Source organism: Prosopis cineraria, unplaced genomic scaffold (assembly GCF_029017545.1).
Source record: "Prosopis cineraria cultivar Desert tree isolate PC_DT_omini unplaced genomic scaffold, ASM2901754v1 PC1, whole genome shotgun sequence".
NCBI lineage: Eukaryota > Viridiplantae > Streptophyta > Magnoliopsida > Fabales > Fabaceae > Prosopis > Prosopis cineraria.
This window is the reverse complement of record NW_026555332.1, coordinates 52,534,794-52,542,725: the sequence shown is the minus strand read 5'-3', so window position 1 is coordinate 52,542,725 and position 7,932 is coordinate 52,534,794. Positions and strand designations below refer to the sequence as shown.

At 34.0% G+C, this 7,932-nt stretch overlaps 1 pseudogene; it reads left to right on the top strand.

Annotated features, from left to right (window-relative positions):
• Positions 1-2,365: 2,365 nt before the first annotated feature.
• On the top strand, positions 2,366-4,786 carry LOC129291244 (plant cysteine oxidase 2-like; annotated as a pseudogene).
• The last annotated feature ends 3,146 nt before the right edge of the window (positions 4,787-7,932 follow it).

Genomic DNA, 7,932 nt, shown 5'->3' with positions numbered 1-7,932 from the left:
CACACACATCATCCTTTTTTTTTTTTTTTTAAATACGGTGCTATTGATTGAACATTGTAAAGACAAGAGATATATTAGATATGGTTTAGTTGAATAGGCGTTGTTCAGTTTTAAACACTTTTATCGATCTACAAGAAGTTAAAAGACGAAAATTAAACACAAGTGTGTACCAGGTTGAGACTTGAGAATGAGCATGAAAAATTATTGCAAAACCATTGAAGACTTTTAATTGGGTTGTTGTGTTGCGGGTAGCTGGCAAATTGTGCCCCCAAATCAATTCATTTATCCCCACAGTTTTCCATCCTATTGGACTGAAAAACATTAAGAAAAATGATAATAAAATCTCATGAGAATAAATCAACGATAATTAAGTTCTGATAAAATTTTATGCAAATAAATTTTAAATTAATTTAAATAGTTATAAACTGAAATTTGAATTGCAAACTTTTGTTATATTTATAATTTAAAACATGCTATTAATAAACAATCCCCTGTATAACTCACTCTCTCCAATCTTTATTATAAAACATATCTAATTAGTTCACGAAAATAGAGAGAAGTGGTTAAGACATTAAGTTATTAATTTTATCTAAAAATTAAGTAAATTTTTAATTTTCCTCTATTTAAATAGAAAATTTTCAAATGTCTATCACATTCACTCTCATGATTAATGAGTTTAAATAAAAATTAAAATTAAAAAAAAATATATTAATATTCCATCAAGTGTCATATATTAAAAACTAAAATATCTTTCTATAAAATTTTAATAAAAATAAGATTAAAAAATATAATTAATATTCTATCATATCATATATTAAAACTAAAATATCTTTCTATAAAATATCCTATAAAAGGGATTGGAGGTAATATATTAAAGATTATTTTTGAAAACGTACGGCCTATAATCAGCGACGGATCCGGGGACAAGCAACTGTGAATTTTTTTTTTTTGGGATAAACTTTCTTACTTTTTATTTGGAAAAAAAAATGAAAAATCTAATTTTGGCCCCCACTTCCATAATTTTTTTATTCTCTCTCCCATGAGTTATGCTCCCCATCCGTCATTGTCATATAAAAGAATGTATAAAAAGACATATTGATATTAGATTAATGTAGATAATGACCCCATTTATTCTGCTGGTTAAGTTCCCATCCACAGGCTGGTTAAAAAAAAAAAAAAATGTTCCCGTCCACAGGAAAGTTCTGTACAGTGCGTTTCCTCCAATGCCAACGCTTCCTGCTTTTCCATGCACTCGACAACTTGTGAATGCGATTTCGGACTAATTCGCCTCTCCTTCATTTTGCCACCTAATGGCTTCTTTCTTACTTATTTTGCTTGCTCAAGTTTAAATCCTTTAAAAACATTTAAAAAACTTTGTCCTTGCAAAGTATTAACAAGTATCAAGTTTGCATTAGCTAATGTTGATGCTACATAATGATATTGTACAGTCTAGATAACTGGCTTAATCAAAATTAAGGATTGTTGTTGTAATGTGCATAAGAATAATAATCATGCATGCCCAGTAAATATTCGTGAGAATGACATTCAAGGGCCTCAGAAGACAAAAAATTACATTAAAATACATTAGAATTTTAAATGCTAGGAGGATGTAGAAACAATCGACAAAAATACTAAAAGGAATTAAGCTTTTATTTGCCACTTGAAGAATTCACGGTCCTTATCAGCCATTATCTCCCTTGCAAGGTCTTCATTTATCATTATCCCACAAGAATTTGGTAGAAAAAAAATTAAGTGCATGATTTTTCTTAATATAAAATAAAATAAAATCAGAATTAATAAAGTAAGAAAAATCAAGAGAATAGGCCACTTGTCCCTGTTAGCCCATGAACATAAGTTGTAACCCCCAGAAAGCACTGACACTTGTCGTCTGCCATGCAGGAGTACAAAACTCAGTGTTTCATTTAATCACGCTTATTTTTTAATAATTAATTATAGTTCTCTTCAGAAGCACTTGATTTGCTCTTTCCTTCTCCATCACTACAGAACCATCGGACCCGAGTTGGCGTTTTGGCAGCTTCATCACTGACTCACCGATTTAACCCGCAAAACAGTGGGTCGCTGTAACCGCCAGTTTCCATGCAATCTAGGTACGGGAGGCAGAAAAATACTCCTTTTCCTTAAAAAAAAAAACGTTTTTTTTCCCTTCAAGGATTTCTTAGAACTCGCAACGTTGTCAACTTAAACATTATGCCATATTGCCATTATGCAATGCCATATGGCCCCCGGTTTTAGTCCTGAACCTTTGATTTTTCTTCCCTTCTCTCTTTGTCTTTCTGTTTCTTCTCTTTCTTCTTCTCTTCTTCTTATATAGACAGATCATCTCCACTTCCTTCCTTAACTTCCCTATCATCCCCCGTAATCTCTCTTATGATCTTCGTACGCGCACTTCACTGCATTTCAGTTTTATACGAATACGAAATCACGCTCTTCAGTCAACCGCACTTATTTCATTTGCACTCCTGATTAGGCCATAGTTTCTTCTTCAACCCATGTGAAAGTCACGATCTCGACAACGACTAACCTTCCGGCCTTTGGGTGTGGAGTTTTTATTCTTGTACGTGGTGTTCTGAATCCATTAGTCGAAGCGAAGATCTTCGTGTCTGCGTGAATCATGTTTGGGTGAAAGCACAGAGGTCATCTGCATCAATTCAGGTTCTGAGATTCGGTTGATCTGTAATAATTTAACTGTGAAAATGGAGGCGGGTTTGGTGGAGCAGGGAAGAGACAGAGCAGCTGGGCATGTGAACAAGGTCGGTTATGTGAAGAGATTCATCGGTAAGAAGAGGAAGCCTTACAGAAGGGTTAGGCGTCCCACGGTTTCAAAGGCGCTTCAGGAGCTTTTTGTGTCATCGAGACACATTTAAAGGTCCTGGCACCGTTCCTTCTTCTCAAGATGTTCAGAAACTATGCCACATTCTAGGTATTTAACTTTCTATTTATGTTACTTCTAGCCTGACATGTTTGGACCCATGAAAAAAATCTTCTGTACAATTATGTGATATCCATTGTGTTTACTCTGATCACTCTTCTCTATGGGATTGTCATCTCCCTTCCCTTACTAAACCAGAAATTAAGCTACCTGCCCATTGTGTTCTTGAGATGAAACGGCCTACCTTGCGAGAGCCGTATACTCGATCTATTTTCCTAGCTCCCTCCTATTTCTTACATTTCAATTATTTTTCCTCTAGATACTTCTCTTGATTAATGTCGTTTTGATGCTGTCATCAGATGCCGTGGAGCCAGAAGATTTTGGACTGAGCAGTGACTTGCAATTCTTCAAGCCAGGGAATGTGTTCAAAGAGAATCCAAGGGTCACATACACAACCATTTACCAGTGCGATAATTTCTCTGTAAGTCTTGCAAGCTTGGCATGTTGAATCATATATAGAATGAGCTGGTTTAGATCAATCCTAACCCGATGATTATGAAAATACATAGAAAAAAAAAAAGTATCTAGGCATATCTATTTCTTCATATTTCAACTTCTATGAATTTTCTTTCTTGCTACAGCTGATAAAAATGGTTGTTTGGACGATATATATATATATATATATAGAAATCTTTTTTCTTTTTTAGCATTTATTAGCGGATTTGCTCTTTATTTTCTTTTTTTCTTTCTATAGTAGAGATAGTCGCACATCAATTTAATCTGTGAATATTTTTATTTACTCTTCTTTTGCATTTACAGCTCTGCATCTTCTTCCTGCCTGCAACGGGGGTGATTCCCCTCCATAACCACCCGGGAATGACTGTGTTCAGCAAGCTTCTGCTCGGAAAAATGCACATTAAATCCTACGACTTGGTTGATCCTATTCCTGAGACATGTGAGAATACGCCTCGACAATCTGAATGTGGGTATTCAAGTGACATCTCTCTCTCTCTCTCTCTCTCTCTGTGTGAACACACACGCACACATATAAAACTATGGGTTTTCATGTACTGGTCTTCTCGATCCGAGATCTAAACCGTTTGTTTGTTTTGTATCTGCAGTGAAGTTGGCCAAGTTAAAAGCTGACAAGGTCTTCAGTCCACCTTGTGAGACTTCAGTGTTGTACCCGACCACAGGAGGTAACATTCATGAATTCACAGCCGTCACTCCGTGTGCAGTGCTTGACGTGCTTGGCCCTCCTTATTCTAAACAAGATGGCCGCGACTGCTCCTATTACAGAGATCATCCTTGCGCTGCCTTTTCAAGTCAGTAATACTGTCCCATAGATTCTAGTCTATTCTTTTTTGATGATATATATATATATATATATATATCTGACTGGTATGGTACTGGTTTTTTATTTCTCTTGTAGATGGAGAGAACAAGGCGGTGGCGAAAGAGGAAAATACTTGTTATAGATGGTTGGAAGAGATTGAGATGCCAGAGAATTCTCAGATGGATGGGATTGAATACTTGGGACCCCCAATTATTGAACCTGCTAGTTAAATCATTTCAAAGCTATGCAGGAAGAATCCTAACCTGCTAGTTCTCTGTTGAGCGATCTTCATATATGTTTGGTGATAGAGATAATATTTTATTACGAATTTAGAGATGCATTCAAGCTTTGGTCTTCGTGAATCGCATCATGTCACCACCCTTGTGGGATCTATACTCTCAGATGTACATATCAACAGATCTCCTTCGCTTTAAGGAATTAGAATCTACTAGGCCACCACTTGTGTCAAAAGCTCTGATCTTTTAATTCCTAATTGCGAGCACACAACATTTTGAAACCTTTTATATAATACATTAAACCCAGGGACTCGAGTTTGTTAATCTGTTAATACTTGGCTTCAGCTAGATAATGTCCAAAATTGACTTGTTCGAGGGAATCATTTTAGGTGTAAATGGGTGCAGCAAGAAATAAAGTGGAACACGTTGTGTGTGTGTGTGTGTGTGTGTGGTATATATTTTTGGAGTCAAGATCGGAAATTGACTTCTATGGTGATGCGTTACGTTCTGCAGAATTTGTTGCTGAGGGCTAATTGGCTGGAAAAGAGAAGTGAAGTGGGGGTTAAAGCAGTGAAGAAAAATAGGGTAGATAACGTTCCAATAGGGCAAAGTCAATGATGATGGAGACGAGGTTAACTGTTAAAAGCTTGAAAATATCTGAGAGATAAGTAAATGTCAATAGTCAAATACCTTCTTCCATGAATGAAACGGTCCAGGATTCTCTCGCTGGTCGGTTCATGGCCCATCGGAATTTGCTTTTCTTGTATTTTAATGTAACATTGATTAATGTAGCGTTAATGGTATTCTTTTTTTGATGTAAAAGCGCTAATCGTATTCTGCTTACTCTTTTCTTCCATCGTCATACTCCCTCTTTTTTTTTTTATTATAAAAAAAAAATTGCCAGCTTAAAAAGTATTCTTTTTTTTCTAAAAGCAAAAGGTATTTCCAGTTTTATGTTATAAAATTTTAAAAGTGTTAATTGATATTTTTATATTTACATTTTATCTCTTTATTAAATACAAACAATTATAGAGAAGTAGGTCATGTAAGTTAATAACATAGTAGTAGTAAAAAATTTTAACATGTTACATTTTAATTTGTGAGCTAAAATCTTAAATTGCAAATAAAAAGACGTAGAGTGCCTTTTTTTTTTCGGGTGAATTATGCACTTGCGATGTCTATCTTTAATAGGAGGTTACATGCAAATAATAAAAATATTTATATTTTTTAATTGTAAATAAACTGAAAAATGTTATATATATAAAAGTGTTAACATTGCGTGATCTAATATCAAGTACACTGAATTATTGGTTTTTGTTTTTTAATCTGAGTGAATTAGTGTATTTTATTGGATATGGGCTAAGTGGGAACCCATTAATAAATTAAATCAAATGAAAATTTAAATAAATCAATATATTATAATCATTGCCATAAAATATAAAAATTTAAATAGAGCTATGGCTCCTCTCAGGTTTTGCGTAACTTTTTTAATTATTTAAAATTTATAATTTATATACACAATTTATAGAGCTTTGCACAATTTTGTTTCTATTCCTTCCATATTTCTTCGAGTGTTTAAATAAAGTTTGGATGTTTTTAATTGCATTTTTTGAAAAATAATTTCATTTCATTGATACTCAACTGTGGGAACGTTGGCCGAGCTAGTCCAGATTGTTTTTTCCAAGATCAACTCTGCATGACTCAAATCACCTTTTGGGCCAATGCCTCATTTCAGACTTCACATTTGCGCTTGAAGAGGTCCGTAAACGAAAAATGCATGAAATAATGCCCTCCCCGGCTCGAGTTAGGAACTCTATAAAGAAGATAATTATGAAGCCCATAGGGTTTTCATTCGGCCTGTTAAGTGGGAAGCCCACTATACGAGCCCATATGATGTTTAATATCAATTAGACTTCGGACATGCCATGAAACTATGTAATAAGCCATACATGACTTTAGCGTGGTGAAAATATCATTGACATATTATTAAATTATAAAATTAAAACTATTTCATATTAATTTGTTATTTAATTTTCATTCATGTATTATTTTATCACTCACTATCATGATCACTCAAGAAATCATATAAAATGAACTTCAATTACCAAGAGTTTCAAATTTGAACCTGGGAAAATTCCTCGGAAAATGATTCGCTCTTGAAGCCATGAAGGCAAAAGGCAAAAAGAAACACACGAGACAGGACCAATTTTTTTACCCTCTTCGTAACGGAATTCTCCATTCATTCTCTTTGTCGTATTACTTTTCTTTTCTTTATTCTAAAATATTTTTTAAATTTCTTACTTTTAAAATAATCAAGTTTAACAGTTTACTTGCTCGGTTGACCGTCACGATGCTAGTGCCACTTCTCGAGGTGGGTTATAAACCAAACAATTTTAAATAAAATTCATGTACTAAATTTTATATATTTAATATATTTTTATTTAATTAAATAAAGGCATGTAAATTTTAATTATGTTAACAATATTGATAACAAGAATTTGTTCATACAATAAATAATCTCTATAACATACATATGACTTGATGTAATTGGAAACAAGTATTATATAAAATTAAGTATGTAAATTTTTTTCATTTTAAACTTCTCAAAAAACATCCCAAGCGAGTACTAGAAATTAATTGCTCGAGGTCTGGGATTCCATTTATAGAGGTGACATCTCCCAACAACTTGATTGCCCTATAATGCATCAACAAGAAATACACTTAAAACTGTAATAAAAGCTGAATGCGCACGTGAACCTCACGTGTAGACAAATCACTGCACCTAAAGATGTGTTCATATCAAACTAAGGTTTTGCACTTTTGCCGTTAAATTTTCCCAAATAAGTGTCTGGGAGGAATGACACTTCTTCATCAAACCAGCACCGACAAAATAATCCCTTCTTTTCTTTGGGTCTAACCTAAAGTAGAAAAATAATCTGGTCAGATTTAGTTGCACATTTATCGTGATTAGAACTACAATACATAATAGTGCTTGATGGAGGGAGAGAAAAGGAAAAGAACAAGAAAAAGAAAAGCATTCAATTGACGAGTTAAGATTTTTGGCAGGTTGTAATTTTCATTTTATCTTCTGTAATGCTATCACAAAGATCCAACTTATACACTCCACCAGAACTGATCCCCAAAACCCCACCAAGAGAATTGAGTCCGTGATGATTTATAACATAATTTAAAATTTTAATTAATCTTGAGAAAGCAGTAAGATATTACTTCATATTTTAGCCATAGTTTTCGGAACACTCATCATTTTGTGGAAGGCTGGAAGCTTCCCTTTCGCCAACTTGTTTGTCTTTGATGCGAATTTCTCTGCTCTTCTGGGGAGAACGAACACGTACTTGACTCTATTAATGGGCATTACCCCCAAGTGAAAGAGAACCAAATAAATAAATAAAGGCGCCAAGAGCAAGAAATATAAAATGTGGAGCCATCCCTTAAAGTGAAGCGACAGAAAG